A 24,657-nucleotide genomic window follows, 5' to 3' on the forward strand; every position below is an offset into this window, starting at 1 on the left:
AGAGACATATTATAATTAAACTGTCAAAATTTAAAGACAAAGGAAGAATCTTAAAAGCATTGAGAAAAAAGCAACTTGTTACTTACAAGGGACCCACTCCCCCTGCCATAAGGAAACTGGCAGACTTTTAAAGCAGAAACCTTGTAAGCAAGAAGAGTGTGGGAAGATATATTCAAAGTATTGAAAGAAAGAAAACAAAAGCCAACCAAGAATGCTCATCCTGGCAAAGTTATACTTTAGAATTGAAGAAATAAAGAGTTCTTCAGACAAATAAAAGCTGAAGACTTTTGTCTTCATCACCACTAGTCTAGCCCTACAAGAAAAGTTAAAGGGAAGTTAAAAGTTAAAGTCAAAAGGGAGTTCTTGAAACTGAAATGACATAATATTAATTAGTAATATGAAGGTATATGAAATCGTAAGTCACTGGCAAAGATGAAAAACGCATACAAATTTTAAAAAAAGAAACAGTGACTTGGGGTGTGGATATTTTTATGCTAATATTCTGTGTTGTGGTTTTTAGGGATGGCTATATGAATATACCATCTGTGTAATTTTTAAAAATTAATAAAAATTAACATCAACAAAGACAAAGAACAAAGTTTGATTACTAGGGTAATCAGAAGAAAGGAGAGTAGAGAAGAAAGGAGATTATTGGGATGTTTAGTGGAGTGGCCAAAGTGCTTTAAGTATAGTGATATATAGACTTTCAATTTTATATAATCTTGAATTGAAAACCCCATCTGCCTCCTCATTTCAGTTCAGTCACTCAGTCATGCCCAACTCTTTGTGACCCCACAGACTGCAGCAGGCCAGGATTCCCTGTCCATCACCAACTCCCAGAGCGTGCTCAAACTCATGTCCATCGAGTCAGTGATGCCATCTAGCCATCTCATCCTCTGTCATCCCTTTCTCCTGCTTTCAATCTTTCCCAGCATCAGGGTCTTTTCCAATGAGTCAGTTCTTCACATCAATTGGCCAAAGTATTGGAGTTTCAGCTTCAGCATCAATCCTTCTGATGAATATTCAGGACTGATTTCCTTTAAGATTGACTGGTTTTATCTCCTTGTAGTCCAAGGGACTTTCAAGAGTCTTCTCCAACATCACAGCTCGATAGTATCAATTCTTCAGTGCTCAGTGTTCTTTATAGTCCAACTCTCACATCCATACGTGACTACTGGAAAAACCATAGCTTTCACTAAACGGACTTTTGTTGGCAAGGTAATGTCTCTGCTTTTTCCTTCAGTAAGTTCTCAAATACACATTTTTGTCCTTTAGGCTTGTTTATCTTTTTGTTTCACTTTGATTTTGTAGAATTCAATAACAAGTGATTGTGTTCCCTTCTGGCTGGCGTGTACAGGAGAATACAACAATAGTGTTAATAATATTTTATGTAATTAACTGTTGAAAGAATAAACTGTGAGACAAAACTGACTATAAAATGTAAGCCTAATAGAACATACAGAAAAGTGGAGGTGAGAGCAACAGAAAATTTTAGCTGCTCTTTGAGTTTTCTGGCATTTTTATTTTTCCTTGTCTTTGAGAGGAAATGTTTCAATCAGGCAAGAATGAAAGCCTTATTCTAATAAACCTTGCAATAAGTTGGTAGGCATTCGATTTATAAACATAAGCGATAAGGATAAGTAAGGATAAGTGAAAGTCGCTCAGTCATGTCTCATTCTTTGCATCCCATGGACTATGCAGTCAATGGAATTCTCCAGGTCTTATGTTAATTCTGTTAATGCAAGTTAGCCCTTTTTTGACTTGAACTCACTCAGGTCATTGACCAGTCTATTCAGAATCTATATAACTAAGGTTCATCTCCAGAATCATGTTGAGTTCACCATGGAACTTCATAGTTTTCAGTCATTCTTCTCCAGAGACGGAGAAGACGATGGCACCCCACTCCAGTACTCTTGCCTGGAAAATCCCATGGATGGAGAAGCCTGGTAGGCTGCAGTCCATGGGGTCGCTAGGAGTCGGACACAACTGAGTGACTTCACTTTATTTTTTGACTTTCATGCATTGGAGAAGGAAATGGCAACACACTCCAGTGTTCTTGCCTGGAGAATTCCAGGGATGGGGGAACCTGATGGGCTGCTGTCTATGGGGTGATACAGAGTCGGACACGACTGAAGTGACTTAGCAGCTTCTCCAGAGAACCCTCTCATATGCCTTATATAAACTTCTACACTGCTACCTTTCATTTGCTTCCTCTCTCTCCCGAGTCATTTTTCATGGAAAAATTTTGGATTGTCAGACCATACCAACTTTTCCTTTGGTGCATATAAAATCATCTCTCCTCAAGTGTATACCATACATCTGACTATACCCAGGGTTGCCCTCTTGCCTGTGACCTCCATCAAGTTATAGTCTTTCTGAACCTCAGTTTGAATTTCTATAATTTGGAGAAAATAATATTAACCTCATTAACACAGGAATCATGAAATATCATACTTGCCAAAGTGCTTAGTACTTTTGTAATTACATGGGAACTGCTTAGTCATTCCAGCTCATTTTACCACTTAAGGATTTATCATCAGTGAGCTCTTTCTTAGCTTCAGGATAACATTTTTCTCTGCAGTGGGATTGCTACCAAGCCAAAATGAGACATTACACTCCCTGCTGCTCACTGAATGACAACTCTCTGCCAATTTCTACTTTTATGATTCCTGGTTCAAATAACAAGTTAGTTCTTTACAAAATTCTCATAGCCCATTAATTACAGTAAGTAGGAATCATAAGTATCCAGAAGGGAAAAATTGTATTCTTCCATTTTACAGTTTGTAAAGGATGAGGCTGTAGAAAACGGTTGACCGACATTCACACTCGGCTATGTGTGTCAGCAAGCCAGAAGGGGCTGGATAAAATAGAACTATCAGCTTGGTAATGACACCTTACTGATTTCTAGATATTACACAGGATTTAACTTACTTAAATTATGTTGAATTTGCCATGACAAATGCCACTATAAGGAACCTTTTGAAATTTAGTTGTATGAAACTTCTTAGGATTTAGTCATTCTTTCCCAGAAAACTCTGCCATGTGTCTGATATTACTAAATGACCACGTTATTAGTACTCATTTTTAGAACTTCCCATCTTTTTTGAGTCATTTCCATTTATCTTACCACACCTACTTTTTCTTTCAATCTTATGCAGTCTTTTTTCTTTAAGACTATCACCAGAGCCAATTTAAACCCTGCCTAATAGCTAGAAATGGAGAAAATGTGTTGCTAAAAGCAGTATGTTTAAAATGAGGAATGTATTTACTATAAAACTAACAATGAAAAGTTAATGAAAAATTTAGGCGCATAGTAATGCTCTACAAATGCCTATCTGTACTATTCTAGAACAGAATTATTCTATATAATTTAGACACAGTAATCTTTATGAATCTGCTTCCTCTTTTCAAAAAATGTTAGGTTAGTATATCTGATCTACTAATATTCCAGAAAGAAGTCAATATAAATGTGACTTGCGCTATTATTAGCACTGTTCTGGCTCTCTTCAGATCTTTGGTTTTGTTTAGTTGAGATAAAGCTCAGAACAGACAAAACAACTTGAGAAAAGAAAGCTGTACTTCAGTGGATATTGTTTCTATTACCTTTGCCAGTATATCAGTTGATTAGATAACCAGGACTCAGTTTCTCAATAGGCAAATCAGATTCTTCAAATCAATGTTTTATTTGAATAAAGATAAGTAAAATATTCCTGTTTATTATTAAGAAAAACATGCAGATATGCTATTCACTTCCATCTTAGGGAATTTAGCATAAGGTTAAGCAGAGTGAGCTAAGAATAAGATCTTCTAAAATAAATATTACTTCTTATAAAAATGTGATTCTTACTAAGAATGTTCTATCTCCAATATTTCATTATCATCAAAATATCCACTTATGTTTATGGCTTTCTTTACATTTTATCTTTTATTAAAAGTTTTATATATTGTAACTCTTTCAAAAACATTGGAAAATCATGCAACAAAAATATAACTTTCTGTCCTTCTTTCCTTCCTTCCACATATATTTGTCAAACACTGGACTAATGATTGGAAAATACATAAGAATGAGACATAAATTTGTCATGAGGAGCACATAGGCTCATGAGAGACAGGAAAGACAATTAAGTGTTTAAAGAAAGATATGTAGGAAATGTTATGAGAACAGATAGAGGGACTAATGAACTCTTCCCTGGGAATCAGAAGAGGCTTCACAGAGAAGGAGGCACTGAAGGTAGATCATAATTATTTAAAAAACAAAATGTAAAGGCTTTGCCAGATAAAACGGGGGACATTCAATCCAGAAAGAAGGAGCAGCGAGAGGTAAAGAAGGGTTTCATGGAGAGGTCCATGAGGGAGGGTAGGCAAGGAGACAGCTGGGTCTGCTCTGTGTCCGAGATGCAGTTCCAGAAGTCTGTTTACTTAACCAGAAGGCTGATAAATCACTTTTCTCTCATGCTACAAACATTTATCAAGGTTGTTCTTTTGTGAAGTGTCGCTTATTGCAAGCCTAGAGCATGACATCAACTTCTTTTAATTTCATGTAAGTTGATTTCATCTGCTTTTCTTTCTCATATTCATTCAGTTATTAAAGAATGGTCTATTTTAAGAAAAAAGATTTGGTAGTCAATGAAAATGAGCAACTTTTTTATAGTTTCTGAGAGCAAGGAGAAGAATACAAAGAAAGACAAAAAGTCCTGTCTTCAAACCTGGAAGACCTGATGTATCCTTACACCATAGAGATTTAACTAAGATATTTTGTGGAGGGAAAACAAACAAGGAATTCCAATGTGCCAGGCAAGGGGATGTACATATTATATCTGATTTTCCATCCCAGTAAAATTTAAACCTTTCAATGGCCTGGGAACTGTGATCTGGCCTAGAGTTACCAATCAATCTAGTCTCATTGCTAATCATTCTTCCCATCACTCATCATATTCCTGTCAGACTGGCCCTCTAGCTGATCCTTAAATGGGCAAAGCTTGCTTTCTTTCTGCCAAAGCACTCTCAGAAAGCTTCATTCTTCCTTCCTCGCATCCTTCAGGTCTTAGCTCAAAGAAGCCTTCCTTGATCACAGTCTATAAAACAAGATCCACATGCCCCTTCCCTGTCATACAGTAACTACTTCTCTGACTTATTTTTATTCTCTAAACACTTATTTTCATTTTAATTGCTATTTTTTTAACTGTATCCTTTTTTAACATTAGAGCTTAAGCAACTATAAGAAAAGGTATTGGCCTATCTTGTTCAAATGAAGTGTCTAAAACACTTGACAGTTAGTAAATAGTTAATTATAGACTTTGAATAATGGAAAATACTTTATATTGACATTATTAGCAACATTCCATAGATAAATAGCTTAAATTTCAGAAAAATGAAATCATTTGTCAGATATTCCATGATTTATAGGTCATCTGGATTTGAGTATTCAATATCTCATGATTTGAGGTGTTTGGTATAATGGAAAATCATGGATTTTTTTTTCCCTAAAAAGATGCTTTCCAAGAAACATATCTTCAGATATAACTAGCATTATAATGTGCAGTATATTTATCAGGGTTTTCAAAGCCACTAAATCCTAAGATATAATGCTGTGATAGTGCTGCACTCAATATGCCAGCAAATTTGGAAAACTCAGCAGTGGCCACAGGGCTGGAAAAGGTCAGTTTTCATTCCAATCACAAAGAAAGGCAATGACAAAACCAATACAATATTGTAAAGTAAAACATAATAATAAATAAATGATAAATGGTTAAAAGAAAAAAAAGAAAGGCAATGGCAAAGAATGCTCATACTACCACACAGTTGCACTCATCTCAGTCAGTTCAGTTCTGTTCAATTCAGTCGCTCAGTTGTGTCCAACTCTTTGCGACCCCACGAACCGCAGCACGCCAGGCCTCCCTGTCCACCACCAACTCCCAGAGTACACCCAAACCCATGTCCACTGAGTCGGTGATGCCATCCAATCTCATCCTCTGTCATCCCCTTCTCCTCCTGCCTTCAATCTTTCCCAGCATAAGGGTCTTTTCCAATGAATCAGCTCTTCAGGTGGACAAAGTATTGGAGTTTCAGCTTCAACATCAGTCCTTCCAATGAACACCCAGGACTGATCTCCTTTAGGATAGACTGGTTGGATCTCCTTGCAGTTCAAGGGACTCTCAAGAGCCTTCTCCAACACCACAGTTCAAAAGCATAATTCTTCTGTGCTCAGCTTTCTTTATAGTCCAACTCTCACATCCATACATGACTACTGGAAAAACCATAGCCTTGACTAGATGGACCTTTGTTGGCAAAGTAATGTCTCTGTTTTTTAATATGCTGTCTAGATTGGTCATAACTTTCCCTCCAAGGAGTAAGCATCTTTTAGTTACATGGCTGCAATCATCATCTGCAGTGATCTTGGAGCCCAGAAAAATAAAGTCAGCCACTTTTTCCACTGTTTCCCCATCTATTTGCCATGACGTGATGAGACCAGATGCCATGATCTTAGTTTTCTGAATGTTGAGCTTTAAGCCAATTTTTTCACTCTCCTCTTTCACTTTCATCAAAAGTCTCTTTAGTTCTTCTTCACTCATCTCACACGCTAACAAAGTAATGCTCAAAATTCTCCAAGCCAGGCTTCAGCAATACATGAACAATGAACTTACAGATGTTTAAGCTGGATTTAGAAAAGGCAGAGAAACCAGAGATCAAATTGCCAACATCCACTGGATCATCACAAAAGCATGAAAGTTCCAGAAAAAAACATCTATTTCTGCTTTATTGACTATGCCAAAGCCTTTGACTGTGTGGATCACAATAAACTGTGGAAAATTATGAAAGAGATGGGAGTACCAGACCACCTGACCTGCCTCTTGAGAAATCTGTATACAGGTCAAGAAGCAACAGTTAGAACTGGACATGGGACCACAGACTGGTTCCAAATAGGAAAAGGAGCATGTCAAGGCTGTTTATTGTTACCCTGCTTATTTAACTTATATGCAGAGTACATCAAGAGAAACACTGGGCTGGATGAAGCACAAGCTGGAATCAGGATTGCTGGGAGAAATGTCAATAACTGCAGATATGCAGATGACACCACCTTTATGGCAGAAATCAAACAGGAACTAAAGAGCCTCTTGAAGAAAGTAAAACAGGAGAGTGAAAAAGTTGGCTTCAAACTCAACATTCAGAAAACTAAGATCATGGCATCCGGTCCCATCACTTCATGGCAAATAGATGGGGAAACAGTGGAAACAGTGACAGACTTTATTTTGGGGGGCTCCAAGATCATTGCAGATGGTGACTGCAGCCATGAAATTAAAAGATGCTTGCTCCTTGGAAGGAAAGTTATGACCAGCCTAGACAGCATATTCAAAAGTAGAGACATTACTTTGCCAGCAAAGGTCCATCTAGTCAAAGCTATGGTTTTTCCAGTAGTCATGTATGGATGTGAGAGTTGGATTATAAAGAATGATGAGTGCCAAAGAATTGCTGCTTTTGAACTGTGCTGTTGGAGAAGACTCTTGAGAGTCCCTTGGACTGCAAGGAGATCAAACCGATCCATCCTAAAGGAGATCAGTCCTGGGTGTTCATTGGAAGGACTGATGCTGAAGCTGAAACTCCAGTACTTTGGCCACTTGATGTGAAGAGCTGATTCATTGGAAAAGACCCTGATGCTGGGAAAGATTGAGGGCAGGAGGAGAAGAGGATGACAGAGGATGAGATGGTTGGATGGCATCACTGACTCAATGGACATTAGTTTGGGTAAACTCCAGGAATTGGTGATGGACATGGAGGCCTGGCGTGCTGCAGTCCATGGGGTTACAAAGAGTCGGATACATCTGAGCGACTAAACTGAACTGAACTGATGACTGGTTTAAGCAAAACTGGACTTGCAAATGGTCACAAATATTTCACAGGAACATTGGCAGAGCTGAAGACACAAACTCGAGCTGAGCTTCCAAAAACAGCTATGAATCCCACACCAGAGAACTGGCCTGCCAAGGAACAGTTGCTACGTCTCCCACTTTTAGGGAATTAGAGAAGCATGACATTGGTTGACATGGCCTCTAGATTCACGGCCTATCTCTGCCATGAACAGAAAACTGCCGAATCAGGAAAGTCACACCAGCGGTCCTAGATGCATAATTATACCACCGTTACCATGATCCTTGCCAGCAACATGACTGCCCTGTATCCTTTTTCTCTTTGTAACTCCGTTCTGTATCAAAGACTTTACAAATACATCTCACTGGTGGAGCTCAAATCACATTTAGACTTACTGCAAAGGGAACTGAGAAACATAGTTAGTTCTTTCACTTTTCAAGGTATCATGACTAGAAGGTAAGTTGTAAGGTGTTCCCAGGTGTCCTATGTTAGGCACGTGTTAGTTTATAACTTATTCAATCTCTGCAAAAACACTGTAAGGCAAGTACCATCATGCACACTGAAAGTGACCAACATTTATGCCCACATTAATGAAGTCATCTGATGAGAGACTCTTGTGTCTTCCTTCTGGAGTTTATCAGCACCTCTTTTCAGTTGCACAAATTGGCAATTTTTGTTTTGTTTATGATTTAATCCTTTAGAGTTAAAAATCAGACTATGACACTGTTTTAAAAATGTAAAGCCCAAGAGGGTACAAAAATGCAAATTTATGAACTTCCTTCAGAAGTGTCTTGCTGACTTTCAGCAGTGTTGCAAAGTATGAGTGAGGTAGTTTGGGACTTTCCTCCTGTAAAGGTGGCATCTTGGTGTACTTCCATAATAGTGGTCTAGTTCTCAGTTCTGCAGATACAAATTTTTCATTTTTATCAATTCTTTTTGGATGATAGACTAATAGGCAATATTTTACTAAGGGCATGTCTACTAATATTATACCAAATTCATAAGAGATGGACTTAAAAATCAAATTAAATAAGAATGGACTGCTAAGTAACATTTACAGAACATTTACTGTGTGGCAGGCACTGTAGAAGGTATTTACTTGTGGGTTTTTATTATTCCCCCTAAAACTCTGGAAATTAGGTTTCCATCATTGAAACAAGTAGGTGATACAAGGCTTAATGACATGATGCCACACCAGTTTAACGCACCTGAAGTGGCAGTAATTCTGCCTAGTAATGGGCCATATCTAAAAGTAGCTGTAGGTGTGCTTTGGGCATCATGGAGTTGTTGGGAATCAACTTAGAAAACCCATATAATTTTAATACAGTTGTATTGCTAAAAGTGCTGCTGACCTAGAATGAAAACAGGTTGATGCTGTTTAATAAGTAAACAGATCTCCATGTTCCGAATTTTCTATAGATGGAAAACAGGCAGAGAAAGTTACTCAGTGACAGGGCAGATTAACTTATACCTTCTTTTAGAAATAACCAAAGAGCTGTTGGAAAAGAAAAAAAAAAAAAGCCTCAGAGGCTGGACCCAAGAGCTGTGGAAAACAGTGACCTAGTATCTAATAAAGGAACTTGCCTACCCTCAGTGGAGAGGGACATGGGCTGTTTGCTTAGTACAATCTCAGAATTTCTCCTGGCCAGCCACTACTGTAGACCTTTTATTCTCTCTCTTTCCAAATCGGAGTATTTATTACAGTTATTATATCCATATCTCATTGTATACTGATATGTGTGGAGAGCAGGTTGTCCAGGAATTTATAGACCTATGGAATCAGATGAACCTTATCTTAACATGAAGTAGATCAAGAGATTCTGACCTTCAAGCTTGGGGCTAGAATTACACAAGACTTTTCAGATTTTAGGATGGAGTGAGCATATTTTATGTGTGGAAGATAAATATGAGCGAAAGGTATAATGTGATGATTTGGATTGCTCTACAGCAAATATTTGTTCCCTTCTTCCTTCCACTACAGGCAAAGTATACTTCCCTGCCTGGCTTCCTGACATGGCTTTGGTCATGTGACTTTTTGACCAATGTGATGTTAGTGTATAAGATGTTGGAAAAGGCTTGAAATGTATTTGTAAAGTGGATCTTGTCACTTTACACTTCTGCCATCTCCATGAGAAGACCATCAGGTGGAGTGCCTACTTCTCAAGAAGGAGGAAGGTATGCAGAGAAGACCTAGACATAATATGCAACCTGAGGACAAGTAAAACTGCCTGGTTTAGACCAGAGGACCCCCAGCAATTCCACCAGCATCAGGTGAGAAAAAATACAGGCCGGCCACAGAGACAGTGCAGATTTGGGTCCAGACTACTGCAATAAGGAAAATATTTGACAAAGGGAGTCACACGGTTTTTTGGTTTCCCAGCGCTGGAGAAGGGATAGGCTACCCACTCCAGTATTATTGGGCTTCACTTGTGGCTCAACTGGTAAAGAATCCACCTGCAAGGCAGGAGACCTGGGTTCAATTCCTGGGATAGGAAGATCTCCTGGAGAAGGGAAGGGCTACCCACTCTAGTATTCTGGCCTAGAGAATTACACAGACTGTATAGGCCATAGGGTCACAAAGAGTCAGACACGAGTGAGCAACTTTCACTTTCACCTTAAGATCTGCTTCACCTTAAGTGCATATAAAAGTTATGTTTACACTACTCTGTAGTCTACTGAGTAGGCAATAGCTTATGTCTAAAAATGTGTATGCCTAAAATATTTTATTACTAAAAATGTTAACCATCATCTGAACCTTTAGAAAGCTGTAGTAGTAATATCAAAGATCACTGATCACAAATCACCGTAACAAATAAAGCAATATTGAAAAAGTTTGAAATGTGAGGATTACTGAAATGTGACAAAGAGAAAAACAAATATCATATATTAATGTATATATGTGGAATCTGGAAAAATGGTATAAAGGATCTTATTTGCAAAGCAGAAATACAAAAGTAGTGAAAAGACACTGTTGGAAATATGACTCTGATAGACTCGTTTGGCATAGGGTTGCTACAAACCTCCAATTTGTTAAAAAAGAAAGAAAGAAAAAACAGTATCTGTGAAGTGCTGCTGCTGCTGCTAAGTCGCTTCAGTCGTGTCCGACTCTGTGCGACCCTATAGATGGCAGCCCACCAGGCTCTCCCGTCCCTGGAATTCTCCAGGCAGGAACACGGGAGTGGGTTGCCATTTCCTTCTCCAGTGCATGAAAGTGAAAAGTAAAAATGAAGTCATTAAGTCGTGTCCAACTCTTAGCGACCCCATGGACTGCAGCCTACCAGGCTTCTCCATCCATGGGATTTTCCAGACAAGAGTACTGGAGTGGGGTGCCATTGTCTTCTCTGGTGAAGTGCAATAAAGAACAACTGAACAAGATATGCCTATAATTGTTGTTTTAAATCACTGATTCTCAAATATTGAAGTGGGTTGTCACACAGAAAAAGTTAACTGATCTAGAAATAAATGAGCAATTTAAAAGTTCCAAGAACTGCCTCCCTGGTGCAAGAAACAAGGAAACTACATTGCCAGAGTTTACTTCAAGTACACATACGAAAACTAAGTAAAGAGTTTGCAAACTTTTTATGCATTTCCACTGCCAGAACACATTTCTGCCAGTGACAGTATCATCACCAGCGGTGGCCTTTGGCTTTAAAGATTAGAAATCAACTTCGGCAAACTTGAGATTCAGAGAGAATGTATCAGAAATACTATACTGTTTATAGAATCGAAGAGCTTTGAGTACTTTGAATAACTAAGCTTTGATTATGCAGCCATAAGAAGGAACAAAATTGGGTTATATATAGAGATGTGGAAGGACCTAACAGTGACATACAGAGTGAAGTAAGAAAGAGAAAAATATAGTATGTTAATGTATATATATATATGTATGTATATTTATATGTGCATATATATATGTATATATATATATGGAATATGGAAAAATGGTATAAATGATCTTATTTGCAAAACAGAAATACAAACACAGACATAGAGACCAAATATTTGGATACCAAGGAGAATGTGGGGGTGGGAGGGAATGGAAGATTGGGATTGACGCATGTATACAATTGCTACTGTGTTTAAAATAGATAACTCATGAGAACATACTGTATAACACAAGGAACTCTACTAAATGCACTCTGATGACCTGATTGGGAAGGAAGTCCAAGTGGGAGGAAATATATGGATATATATGATGGATTCATTTTGCTGTACAGTAGAAATTAACACAACATTGTAAAGCAAGTATACTTCTATAAAAATTAATTTAAAAAAAAGTTCAGGACCAGAGAAAATTCACAGCTCCTAGCAGCAGAGCTCATGGACATTTTCATGCTCAAAATTCAAGTGACAGAGTCTGATTGGCTTTGTTTATTTGATGTGTCCTGTTGCATGGAGGGGAGGAGGGGCCATGCTGTTATATGACTGATGGTTCCATTAGTACACTGTGAGTTGAGTTTCTTAGTGTCTAGTTTAGAAATAGCACTAGATTTTATACTTCAACTTCAGGATGTCTCCACTTAAGGTCATCCAGTACTTAGCCATTCTTTATAACCTTATCAATAGCACCTTATGTAAGTATATCACCCTATACCTTTCAAAGAATTAAATATTTTCATTCTCAGGGAACTCTAGAAAGTTTCAGTTACCTTCTTTGATTCCAGTATACATGGATATTTTTGAAAGATTTCTTAAAACTATTTTCTCTGCCCATCTCTGATCTTTTTCTAAATAAATTGTGACTAGTCTCTGCAAAGTATGGATTGCGTTATCTATTCTCTTTTTCTGCCTGTTCTCTTGGGCTGCAGGTAAGGAGTTCTTTGTATTATGGGGACAAGAATCTAAATCTCCACCTTGTGCCTCTATAACATTACCTTCACGTCAATGATTAATTTGTGGATATGAATATCAAGAACGTTCTGGGCCTATTTAAAGAAGTGAAATTGAGAAATGTTTCTAACTAATAAGGATTATGATTTGGCCATCATTAAATGACCTAGGTAGCAAGCATTTTTCATCTTCATGACTCATTGTAGATTAAAGTTCTGCCTATCTTTATTCCATTACTTGCACCATTCCATTCCAAACTAAAACTGATGAATTATAAGCAATAAAAAGGATTAATGATAGTTCCTGTTTCTGCTTATAAAGATAACAAGCTCCAAGCTCTCTTTCTCTCCTTTCTTTTTTTTATTTTTTTGGTTCTTATTTCATTTTGAACATTGATGTTTGGGGAGGAAAACATCATTCCAATGTCTCAAGAGACACAAGAGACATCTTGTGTAATAAACATACCTACATCTTTATGGTAGCAATACTGTCTTCATCATTGTCCCTCGCTGATAGTGAAAAACCATCAGAATGAATTCAAGAGTTTTTGCACTTTTTTGTTTGGTTGATTTTGTTTGTTAGTTTGCTTGTGTGTTTTGCTGATAAAGACAATTCTCCTGAGTGGGTTTCTCCCTACTTTGCAGTCAGCAGACCTCAGTGAGAAAAATAACTGATTAAAGGGCAATCTATCACCTAAAAGAATCCATGTAACCTCACAATGTGCCTAAAAGAATAGTCCAGTTCCTGGAATAAGTTAATTCAGGCAAAGAATAACTAAATACAAGAGAGAATCTTGTATACCAAAGTACATCTGCTTGATTGGAATCTTTGGAAAAACTTTTTTTCCCAGTGATCTGAGAAAACAAAATTCAGAAAACCAATTCACCTTTTTCAGTAAAGCAGGCTATCTGACAACACCTCTTTACGAACCTCTCTAATGTATATTTAAGCAGTGTGTTTCATTTGAATACCAAATGATTGACAAGCACATTATATCAACATTTCTGACTTAGATGTACCCTCCTTACATTTCCTTACTTTGCCTTTTTTTTACCCTCTGAAATTCTTTTATATCCTGCTTCTTCTCTTTGGCTTTTTAAAAATCAATTTATTGGTTTTGCCATACATCAACATGCATCCACCACGGGTGTACACGTGTTCCCCATCCTGAACCCCGCTCCAATACAATATTGTAAAGTAAAAAAATAAATAAATAAATGAAATAAAATAAATTTATTTATTTTAATTGGAGGATAATTACTTTATAACATTGTGATGGTTTTGCCATACATCAACATGAATTGGCAACCTGTATGTGTGTCCCTTGGAGAAGGCAATGGCACCCCACTCCAGTACTTTTGCCTGGAAAATCCTATGGACGGAGAAGCCTGGTAGGCTGCAGTCCATGGGGTCGCGAAGAGTCGGATATGACTGAGTGACTTGACTTTCACTTTTCACTTTCATGCATTGGAGAAGGAAATGGCAACCCACTCCAGAGTTTTTGCCTGGAGAATCCCAGGGACGGGGGAGCCTTGTGGGCTGCCATCTATGGGGTCACACAGAGTCGGCCACTACCGAAGTGACTTAGCAGTAGCAGCATACGTGTCCCTATTGAAGTAGATTTGATTTACAATGTTGTATGTTAACTTCCATATTAAAAAGCAGAGACATTGCCAACAAAGGTCCATCTAGTCAAGGCTATGGTTTTTCCAGTAGTCATGTATGGATGTGAGAGTTGGGTCATAAAAAAAGCTAAGTGCTGAAGAATTGGTGCTTTTGAACTGTGGTGTTGGAGAAGACTCTTGAGAGTCCCTTGGACTGCAAGGAGATCCAACCAGTCCATCCTAAAGGAGATCAGTCCTGGGTGTTCATTGGAAGGAATGATGTTGAAGCTGAAACTCCAATACTTTGGCCACCTGATGCTAAGAGCTGACTCATTTGAAAAGACCCTGACATTGAGAAAGATTGAAGGCAGCAGGAGAAGGGGACGGCAGAAGATGAGATGGTTGAATGGCATCACTGATTCAATGGACATGAGTTTGAGTGAACTCCAGGAGTTGGTGATGGACAGGGAGGCCTGGCGTGCTTCAGTCCATGGAATCACAGTCGGACATGACTGAGAGACTGAACTGAACTGAACTGATTTTAACTTCCACTATACAACAAATTGATTCAGTTTTATATATAAATATATATATATATATATATATATATATATATATATATACATTCTTTGTCATAGTCTTTTCCATTTGGTTTATCACAAGGTAGTGAATATAGTTCCCTCTGCTATACAGTAGAATCTTTTTGCTTACCCATCCTATGTATACTAGTTTGCATCTGCTACTCCCAAATGCCAGCTCCATCCCTTCCCTCCTCCTTGGGAACCAAGAACACACTTTCCCTCTGAAATTCTATTTTCACAAGTCAATAAGGGATTAAATCAACTGACTTTCCTTCCTTCTTTCTTCCTTTCTTTTCTTCTTTATGTATCTTTTCTTTCTCTCTCTCTTTTCATATTTCTCTCTCTTATCTTTGCATTCAATTTCCCTTTGTTTGACAAGCAAACATTTATTGAACATCTGCACGGCTCTTGTGTTATATTTCCCAGAGAATAATATAACTGAGCTCCAAGACATTAGAGTTCTGCAGTGAAGGGAATACACCTCAGATGAGTTCTGCTGCTTGCATGAGACACACCTTAATTAGCATCATATTTTAAAGTATTCTATTTGTGAATAAATGACACTAAAGCATTTGCTGAGCACTACTCTATATACGTACCACTGTTTTAGAGCTAAGGAGCATACAGAAGAAACTTTCATGGGTGATCTGCTTTCAAAAGCTTTACTCTTTTTTTAAAGAGAATATGAACAAGAATTTAGGAAAACATCAAAGAATGACACAGGCAGCATAGAACAGAAGCAGAAGAGAATAAGAAGAGGTGACAAGAATACACTGAAGAACTATCCAAAAAAAGATCTTCATGACCCAGATAACCACAAGGGTATGGTCACTCTCCCAGACCCAGACATCCTGGAGTGTGAAGTCAAGCAGACCTTAGGAACCATTACTATATACAAAGCTAGTGGAGGTTATGGTATTCCAGCTGAGCAATTTAAAATCCTAAAAGATGGTGCTGTGAAAGTGCTGCACTTAGTATGACAGCAAATTTGGAAAACTCAGTAGTGGCCACAGGACTGGAAAAGCTCAGTTTTCATTCCAATCCCAAAGAAGTTCAATGCCAAAAACACTCAAATTACCATACATTTGTGCTCATTTCACATGCTAGTAAGGTTATGCTCAAAATCCTTCAAGCTAAGCTTCAACAGTACTTGAACCTAGAACTTCAAGACATACAGCTGGGTTTAGAAAAGACAGAAGAACCAGAAATAAAATTGCCAACATTCTTTGGATCATGGAAAAAGCAAGAGAATTCCAGAAAAATATCTACTTCTACTTCATTGACTACACTAAAGCCTTTTACTGTGTGGATCACAACAAAATTGTGGAAAATTCTTAAAGAGATGAGAATACCAGATCATCTTACCTGTCTCCTGAGAAATCTGTATGCAGGTCAAGAAGCAACAGTTAGAACCTATATGGAACAACAGACTGGTTCAAAGTTGGGCAAGGAGTATGAAAAGGCTGTATATTATCATTGTGTTTATTTAACTTCTATGCAGAGTACATCACAGGAAATGCTGGGCTAGATGAATTGCAAGCTGAAATCAAGATTGCTGAGAGGAATAACAACAACGTCAGATAGGCAGATGACACCACTCTAATGACAGAAAGAGAAGAGGAACTAAAGAACCTCTTGATGAGGGTGAAAGAAGAGAGTAAAAAGGCTGGTTTAAAACTCAACATTCAAAAAACTAAGACCATGCCATCTGCTCCCATCACATCATAGCAAATAGAAAAGGAAGAAATGAGAACAGTGAAATATTTTCTTTTCTTGGGTCCCAAAATCACTGCTGATGGTGACTGCAGCCATGAAATTAAAAGACGCTTGCTTCTTGGAAGGAAATAGTGAAAAGTTGCTATAAAGTGAAAGTCACTCAGTTATGTCCGATTCTTTGTGACCTCATGGATTATAACCTGTCAGGCTCCTCTGTCCATGGAATTCTCTAGACAAGAACACTGGAGTGGCTAGCTGTTCCTTTCTCCAAGGAATCTTCCCAACCCAGGGATCAAACCCAGGTCCCCCAAATTGCAAGTGAATTATTTGCCATCTGAGCCACCAGGGAAGCACAAGAATACTGGAGTGTGTAGCCTATCTCTTCTTCAGGGGATCTTCCCAACCCAGGGTCTCCTGCATTGCAGGCAGATTCTTCACCAGCTGAGCTACAAGGAAAGTCCTGTATTCTCCTATGGTGTACCAGATATACTAAACAAACTCCAAAGGAACAAGCGCTGAATAATATAGAAATCTTACAAAATGCATCAGAAAGTTGGCATTAAAAAGAAAAATAAATTCTTAAAAGCCAATAAAGTGAAAGTGTGAATTTAGAGAAATATCACCAGGTATTGAATTTCAACTCACTTATTTTTGAGAAAATTCTTAAGAATCAGTGTTTTCATTTTGATTGTAATATAAATAAAAGAATAAGCAGCCAGGTGTAACACCACCACTTTTTTAAAAAAAATATTCTTTTCCTATTAAAATAAAAGTGCTATAAATATTTGCATATAAATAAACAGTTTATTATAGTTTAATTCAATATTTTGTTTTATGTTCTTTTGATCTTTTTAAATCATTTTTTTAAATTGAAATATAATTGGTTTACCATGTTGTATTACTTTCAGGTATACTGCAAAGTGACTCAGATATATATATATATGTATATAGATAGATGGATATTCAATCATACATATATTTTTTCAGATTCTTTTCCATTATAGGTTATTACAAGGCACTGAGTATATTTTACTGTGCTACCAGTTGATCCTTGTTGTTCATCTATTTTATATACAGTACTGTATATATATTAACCTCAAACTCTGAATTTCTTTCTCACCCACTCCCCCACTCTCACCTTTTGAAACCACAAATTTATTTTCTATGCCTGAGTCTATTTTGTAAATAAGTTCATTCATATCAGTTTTTAAGATTCCACACACAAGTGATATTATATGATATTTGCCTGACTTCACTTTATATGATAATCTTTAGATCGATCCAGGTTGCTGCAAATGGCATTGTTTCATTCTTTTTTGTGTGTGACTGAGTAATATTCTATTGTATGTATATACCACATCTACTTTATCCATTTCTCTGTTGATAGACATTTGGGTTGCTTCTGTGTCCTAGCGGCTATAAATAGTGCTGCAGTGAACATTTAGGTGCGTATATCTTTTTTATTTTTATTTTTTGTTGTGCTGTGTGGCATTTGGGATCTTAATTCCCCAACCAGAAATCAAACTTGTACTCCCTGCAGTGGAAACACAGAGCCCTAAACACTGGACAGCCAAGGAATCCCTGCATGTATCTTTACAAATTACAGCTTTGGCTGAGTATGTGCCCAGGAGTGGGGTTACAGGATCATATGGTAACTCTATTTTTAGCTTTTTAAGGGACCTCCATACTGTTCTCCATAATAAATTATTAAGTTCATTTTACCAATGGGGAAACTAAGATATAGAGAGTGGTAGGAACTTATTTATTTGATTGGATTGTTTAATTTTAGTTTCCTGATTCTAAGCTAATTACCCTACATCAGTGGTTTCCAAACTGACTATTTAGAGAGATTTTTAAATATAGATTTTTCATAGTATCCATCCTTAGACTATCAAATCTTTGGAGTTGGAGCCTGGGAATCTGTCATTTATGTAAGGCTTCCCCAATTTCTGCTTCAGTCAAGAATTTTCTTTTGTCCCAGGCCAGTTACATAGGACTGACTAAAAGTTCACATAAGGTCCCAGAATACTGATATCTCTTTATTAGAGAGGTTTTGAAGTGATTATTAAAAGCAGTATAATTTGAGGGAACAGCCATTAGGACTCATTAACACCAGAAGAGCTCTGAGTTCAAATTTCAAACTGGCCTTACTTTAATCTCAATTCTGCTATTAATAAATCATGAGATTTTGGGCAAATGACTCAACCTCACTCAAATATAATAAGCTTTATTAATCTGCAAAGTGGAAATATTGGAAGAATTGAATGGGATAACATACGTAAAACAGAAATTCCAATGTTGATGTTGTTGTTCAGTCACTCAGTCGTGTCTGACTCTTTGCAACCTCATGGACTATAGCATGCCAACCTTCCCTGTCCATCACCATCTCCCGGAGCTTGCTCAAACTCATGTCCATTGAGTTGATGATGCCATCCAACCATCTCATCCTGTCATCCCCTTCTTCTCCTGCTTTCAATCTTTCCCAGCATCAGGGTCTTTTCTAATGAGTTGGCTCTTTGCATCAGGTGGCCAAATATTGGAGCTTCAGCTTCAACATCAGTCCTTCCAATGACTATTCAGGATTGATTTCCTTTAGGATTGATTGGTTTGATCTCCTTGTTGACCAAGGGACTCTCAAGAGTCTTCTCCAACACCACAATTCAAAAGCATTAATTCTTTGGCACTCAGCCTTCTTTATGTTCCAACTCTCATATCTGTACATGACTACTGAAAAAATTATAGCTTTGACTATAAGGATCTTTGTTGGCAAAGTAATGTCACTGCTTTTTAACACAAAATTCCAGTATGAAGTTAAATACAAGCCCTGAGTAAGTTAAAGTTATTATTATTTTTAAAATATGGCCTTAAACATTTACCTTTATTTCCCTGTTTGCTTTAACTATTCCTTTGCTTTGCATGAATCTTTTCATTTATACTTAGGGTTGTTCATCTGATTCAAATTTTCTGTAAGATTTCATGCTAAGGAATTAATAGTGCTGGGAGCCTATTTTGAACATTTATTTTTAGTGATGAGGTCACTGAATACGTAATTTATTTCTCAATCATCAGTGCTGAAGAGCCTTCAATTAGGGGAATAGAATTAGAGGCAGGTGTGGAGACTGCCCCACCTGCCACCTATAATTATTGTACAGACTGAGTCCAAATGTCAATGGGGATGTTGCAATGAAGGAGGCAGCTGAGTGAGCTGACTAAGCTGGTGATGCCAACACTAGATTTAGTTTGGTTTTAGCAGTCCTGACTGTCACTCCAAGGATAGGAATACCTTGAGTATGTCATGGGAATAGGATTTTAAAGACACATAGTGTGGGGTGTCAGAAGACACAGTCAGAAAGCAAGTTGTTATTTTTTAACAAGAAATAGAGGAAACAGGCAGAATTAGGAGCACACCAAGAAATGAGTGCAATACAAGATTAGCAGAGAAAGTTTTTTGAGGGCAGAGAGAACAGTTAACCTAGTTTTTCTGAGTGATCACCAGGTAGATAGAGCTAGAAGCTTATGTGAGAGACAGTGTAGCAAAGAGCATGAGTCCTGGAGCCACAGGCCCCTGGGGCCAGCTCCTGGATCCCCTGCTTCTGAGCTGTAGGATCCTGGGCAAGCTACTTTTATTGTGTTTCTTTATTTATCTTCTATAAAAGGGAGGTGATAAGTTTTAGTGCCTCTTCACTATAAGGTTATTATATGAATTAAATTAGTTAATACACATAGGGAGGTATTAGCAGAAAGTAAACAATAAATGTTAGTTACTTTATGAGAAAGTTGTGCATATAAAGGAGCATACTGATTTTAATTATATATGAAATTTTATAAAGTATACGTTAAATTTTAATTGTATACATAAAATAGGTATAGGAACACATTGTACTCTTGTAACTTCTTTTTTTTTTAATCTTCTTTTCTCTGTAAAATGGCTCCAACCAACAGTTCTTTACGTTAGTTATTTCACCCCAGATACCAGTAGAAGCTTGGGAGAAATTTCCTTGCGTTCTCCAAGAGGAAAATGGCAAGAATGCAGTAGACTCTGAGAGTATTAGGTCATGTAAGTACTTAGGACACAGTAAGCACTTTGGAAATAGGAGGAGCTGGATAAATCCAGAAATACGTAAAACAGAGGTCAGTCACTCAGTCAACAGTCACTTTCTATGTATTAAGCTCCTTACTTGGTACAGGAGTTAAAAAATCAAACAGGGCATGGCTAGCAACCTCGAGAAACTGGCAGTATCATTTGGAAGACACACTTATAAATCAGTGGTTGTATGATAATGTACTAGTAATAATAAAAGCATGACAGAATATCAAGAGAGCCCACAGAGGAACATTTGCATCATGACAGAAAGTGAGAGACTTCTCACTGTGGGCAGATCTTGAACTGAGTTAAAAATAAAGAGTAGGAGTTTAGTTAGATTAAGGAGGGGGATGGGAGACTGATTTGGATGATGACAGAGGCAATTAACAAAAGGCTGTGTTAGGAAATGCGAACACCAATACAGTACACTAACGCATTTATATGGAATTTAGAAAGATGGTAATGATAACCCTGTATGCGGGACAGCAAAAGAGACACAGATGTATAGAACAGTCTTTTGGACTCTGTGAGAGAGGGAGAGGGTGGGATGATTTGGGATAATGGCATTGAAACATGTATAATATCATATAAGAAATGAATCGCCAGTCCAGGTTCGATGCATGATACAGGATGCTTGGGACTGGTGCACAGGGATGACCCAGAGGGATGGTACAGGGAGGGAGGTGGGAGGGGGGTTCAGGATGGGGAACACGTGTACACCCATGACAGATTCATGTTGATGTATGGCAAAACCAATACAATATTGTAAAGTAATTAGCCTCCAATTAAAATAAATAAATTTAAATTTAAAAAAAAGGAAATGTGAATCATAATAGCTGGATCAAAGGAGGAGTTGAAAGGGAGGAGGCCAGAGGACTAGAAAGAATTTAAAATTATAGAGTTGAACACCAGCCTAGGGTTGGGAGTGTCTCACATTTTAAGCAGGAGAGTGAGAGACCAAATGTGCATCTTAAAACAGACTGGAAGTTATTCAGAGTGAAGCAGAGGGTATCAGACTGGAGGTAGAGAAGCTGAGAGTAAGGCCAAGGCAATAGACCAGGCCACACATGATGAGGGCCTGCTATGGCCATGCCAGTAGAGAGGCAGGAACACACTTTGAGAAATCCCCAGTAAGATTCTGCAGAGCTGTGTAACTACTGGGTGTGTGGAGTGTGTGCAAAAAAATGGCCAAGAATGATTCTGCAGTTTCCAGTTTGAGGGACTCCATTTAAGTTAAATCCATCTCCAAGATGGGAATTGGAAGACAATTGGTCTAGAATTTGCAAACTGCCCTCAGAGATGAACTTTCTGACACCCAAATAAAAGGACAGGGAAGCCTGGCATGCTGCAATCCACAGGTTCACAAAGAGTCAGACATGACTGAGCAACAACAACAACAAATAATTATTAGCAACAAGGCAAAGGCAGAGAAATACCAAGTCCAACAGAGAAGAAATGAGAAGAGGAGGAGGAAGGCAGAGTTGACAGGCATGGTGGTGAGAGAAAAAACGAGTAGGATTTGTTATTGTTATTGAAGATATATCTCAGAGAGAAGACAGCCACAGAAGGGCCCTGTATTGGGGGAATAATCTGGAAATTTTACAAATAGTACTTTTATAAATCAACCAAACTCTTCTCTTCCTTTTTTTTTTTCTGTTAGAAGAAATGCCCCCAAAGTCCACCCTGGAAGGTCACTCTCAAGAGGTCACAGCTCACTAATTCCTACAGTCTGACTCTGCTGGTTTGCACAGGCTGTTGCCTTGATCAAACTCATGTGAGGAGCAATTCCCTTAATCCAGATTCTGAGGTCGTCAGTGGCTTCCCTCCCAGAATGGGGACAGCAGAAATGTGACCAAGACCTCATGTCAAGTGCCTGTTTCCATCTTAGGTCCTGTCTGTGTGTGACTCCAGCAGGGGACTTGGATTTCCTATGCAAGGTCAACCCAAGCAGAGGTGAGCTAGGACCAAGGGAGGGTTGAGCTGTTCTTATATCCTTTTTCTTCTTCCCTCAGGTATTTAAAAAAAGAAGACTTACTCTGAAGAATAGTTTGCTGCTGCTACTGCTAAGTCGCTTCAGTCGTGTCCGACTCTGTGCGACCCCACAGACGGCAGCACACCAGGCTCCCCCGTCCCTGGGATTCTCCAAGCAAGAACACTGGAGTGGGTTGCCATTTCCTTCTCCAATGCATGAAATTGAAAAGTGAAAGTGAAGTCGCTCAGTCAGGTCCGACCCTTAGCAACCCCATGGACTGCAGCCTACCAGGCTCCTCCGTCCATGGGATTTTCTAGGCAAGAGTACTGGAGTGGGGTGCCATTGCCTTCTCCCAAAGAATAGTTTAGGATCTGGCAATTTAGAGAAAGAAAGAAGAAGAAATGAGAAATGATTCTTAATCAGTAAGCTAGCCTAGTATCCCTTGCTTTCCAAACATTTTTTGCCAGTCCCAGAGAGACCATCCATCTGCCCCAGCTCGGGCAGGACATGAGACGACACAGTAGTAGCATGATGCTCTAGGGTGGAGCTGTGCTGTTGTTAGTCACTCAGTCGTGTCTGATCCTCTGTCCATGGGAAATCTCCAGGCAACAATACTGGAATGGGTTGCCATGTCCTCTTCCAGGGGATCTTCCCAACCCAGGGACTGAACCCAGGTCTCCTGCATTGCAAGCAGATTCTTTATCGTCTGAGCCACCAGAGAAGCCACCAGACATGAGCACTGATGAGTGTCTGACTTTTTGTCCTGCACAATGTGTATCTTTGTTTCCTTTTTTTCTACTATATCTTTTATATACGTTAAAAAAATAAAAAACATTTTCTTTCCTGTCTTTCTCTTCTCTCCTTACTTTTCTTTCTCCACTCTTTTTATCTTATCTCTTCTCTCTATATTTCTTTCTGTCATTCTTCCCTTGCTTGCTTGGTTTCTTCTTCCTTCTCTTTTCCCTTTCCCCTTTCTTCTTAACTAGACTAATTAAAAGGGTAAACTTGAAACAGATTTCTTGGTTTGGCTAAAGTCTATCTTCACTTCTTTGGTATATAATCATGGGTAAATTTCTGGACTTCACTATAGCATATTTTCCCTATCCACAATGGAAAGATACTAATCACATCTACTGCAGAGTTTTATTCTAAAGGTTAAATGATATCACATGAGACTCTCATCATACACTTGGCAACTAATAAGCATGCCATAAGCATAAGATACTACCATTAAATTTTAGGTTGCCTTTGGAAACTCAGTTCCCTCTCCAGGCATTTTTTAATTCCATTGATGTGACTAAGAAGTGCAATAGTCCCTGGCCCCAGCTCCCTCATTATCATTTTGCGTGTGTGTGTGTGTGTGTGTGTGTGTGTGTGTGTGTGTGTGTGTGTGTTTAGTCGCTCAGTCATGTGAGCCCATTGACTGTACCCACCAGGCTCCTCTGACCATGGAATTTTTCAGGCAAGAATGCTGGAATAGTAGCCATTCTCTTCTCCAGGGGATCTTCCCGATTCAAGAATTGAACCTTAGTCTCCTGCATCTCCCATTGGTGGGCGGATTCTTTACCACTGCACCCACCAGGGAAACCCCATCATTTTGCATACAAACCCTAAAACACTAGACTCTTTTTCTAAGTGAACACTTTCTAAGTCATCTCACTCAAAATTTCTTTTATTATATTACAAAAAGGACAAAACCCTGTATTTTATTTTCTCATATCATATTTTCACATTGGAGAAAGCAATGGCACCCCACTCCAGTACTCTTGCCTGGAAAATCCCATGGATGGAGGAGCCTGGTAGGCGGCAGTCCATGGGGTCGCACAGAGTCGGACACGACTGAGTGACTTCACTTTCACTTTTCACTTTCATGCATTGGAGAAGGAAATGGCAACCCACTCCAGTGTTCTTGCCTGGAGAATCCCAGGGACGGGGAAGCCTGGTGGGCTGCTGTGTATGGGGTCGCACAGAGTCGGACACGGCTGAAGTGACTTAGCAGCAGCA

The sequence above is a fragment of the Bos taurus genome, chromosome 3 (genome assembly GCF_002263795.3).
Source record: "Bos taurus isolate L1 Dominette 01449 registration number 42190680 breed Hereford chromosome 3, ARS-UCD2.0, whole genome shotgun sequence".
In the NCBI taxonomy this organism is placed as follows: domain Eukaryota; kingdom Metazoa; phylum Chordata; class Mammalia; order Artiodactyla; family Bovidae; genus Bos; species Bos taurus.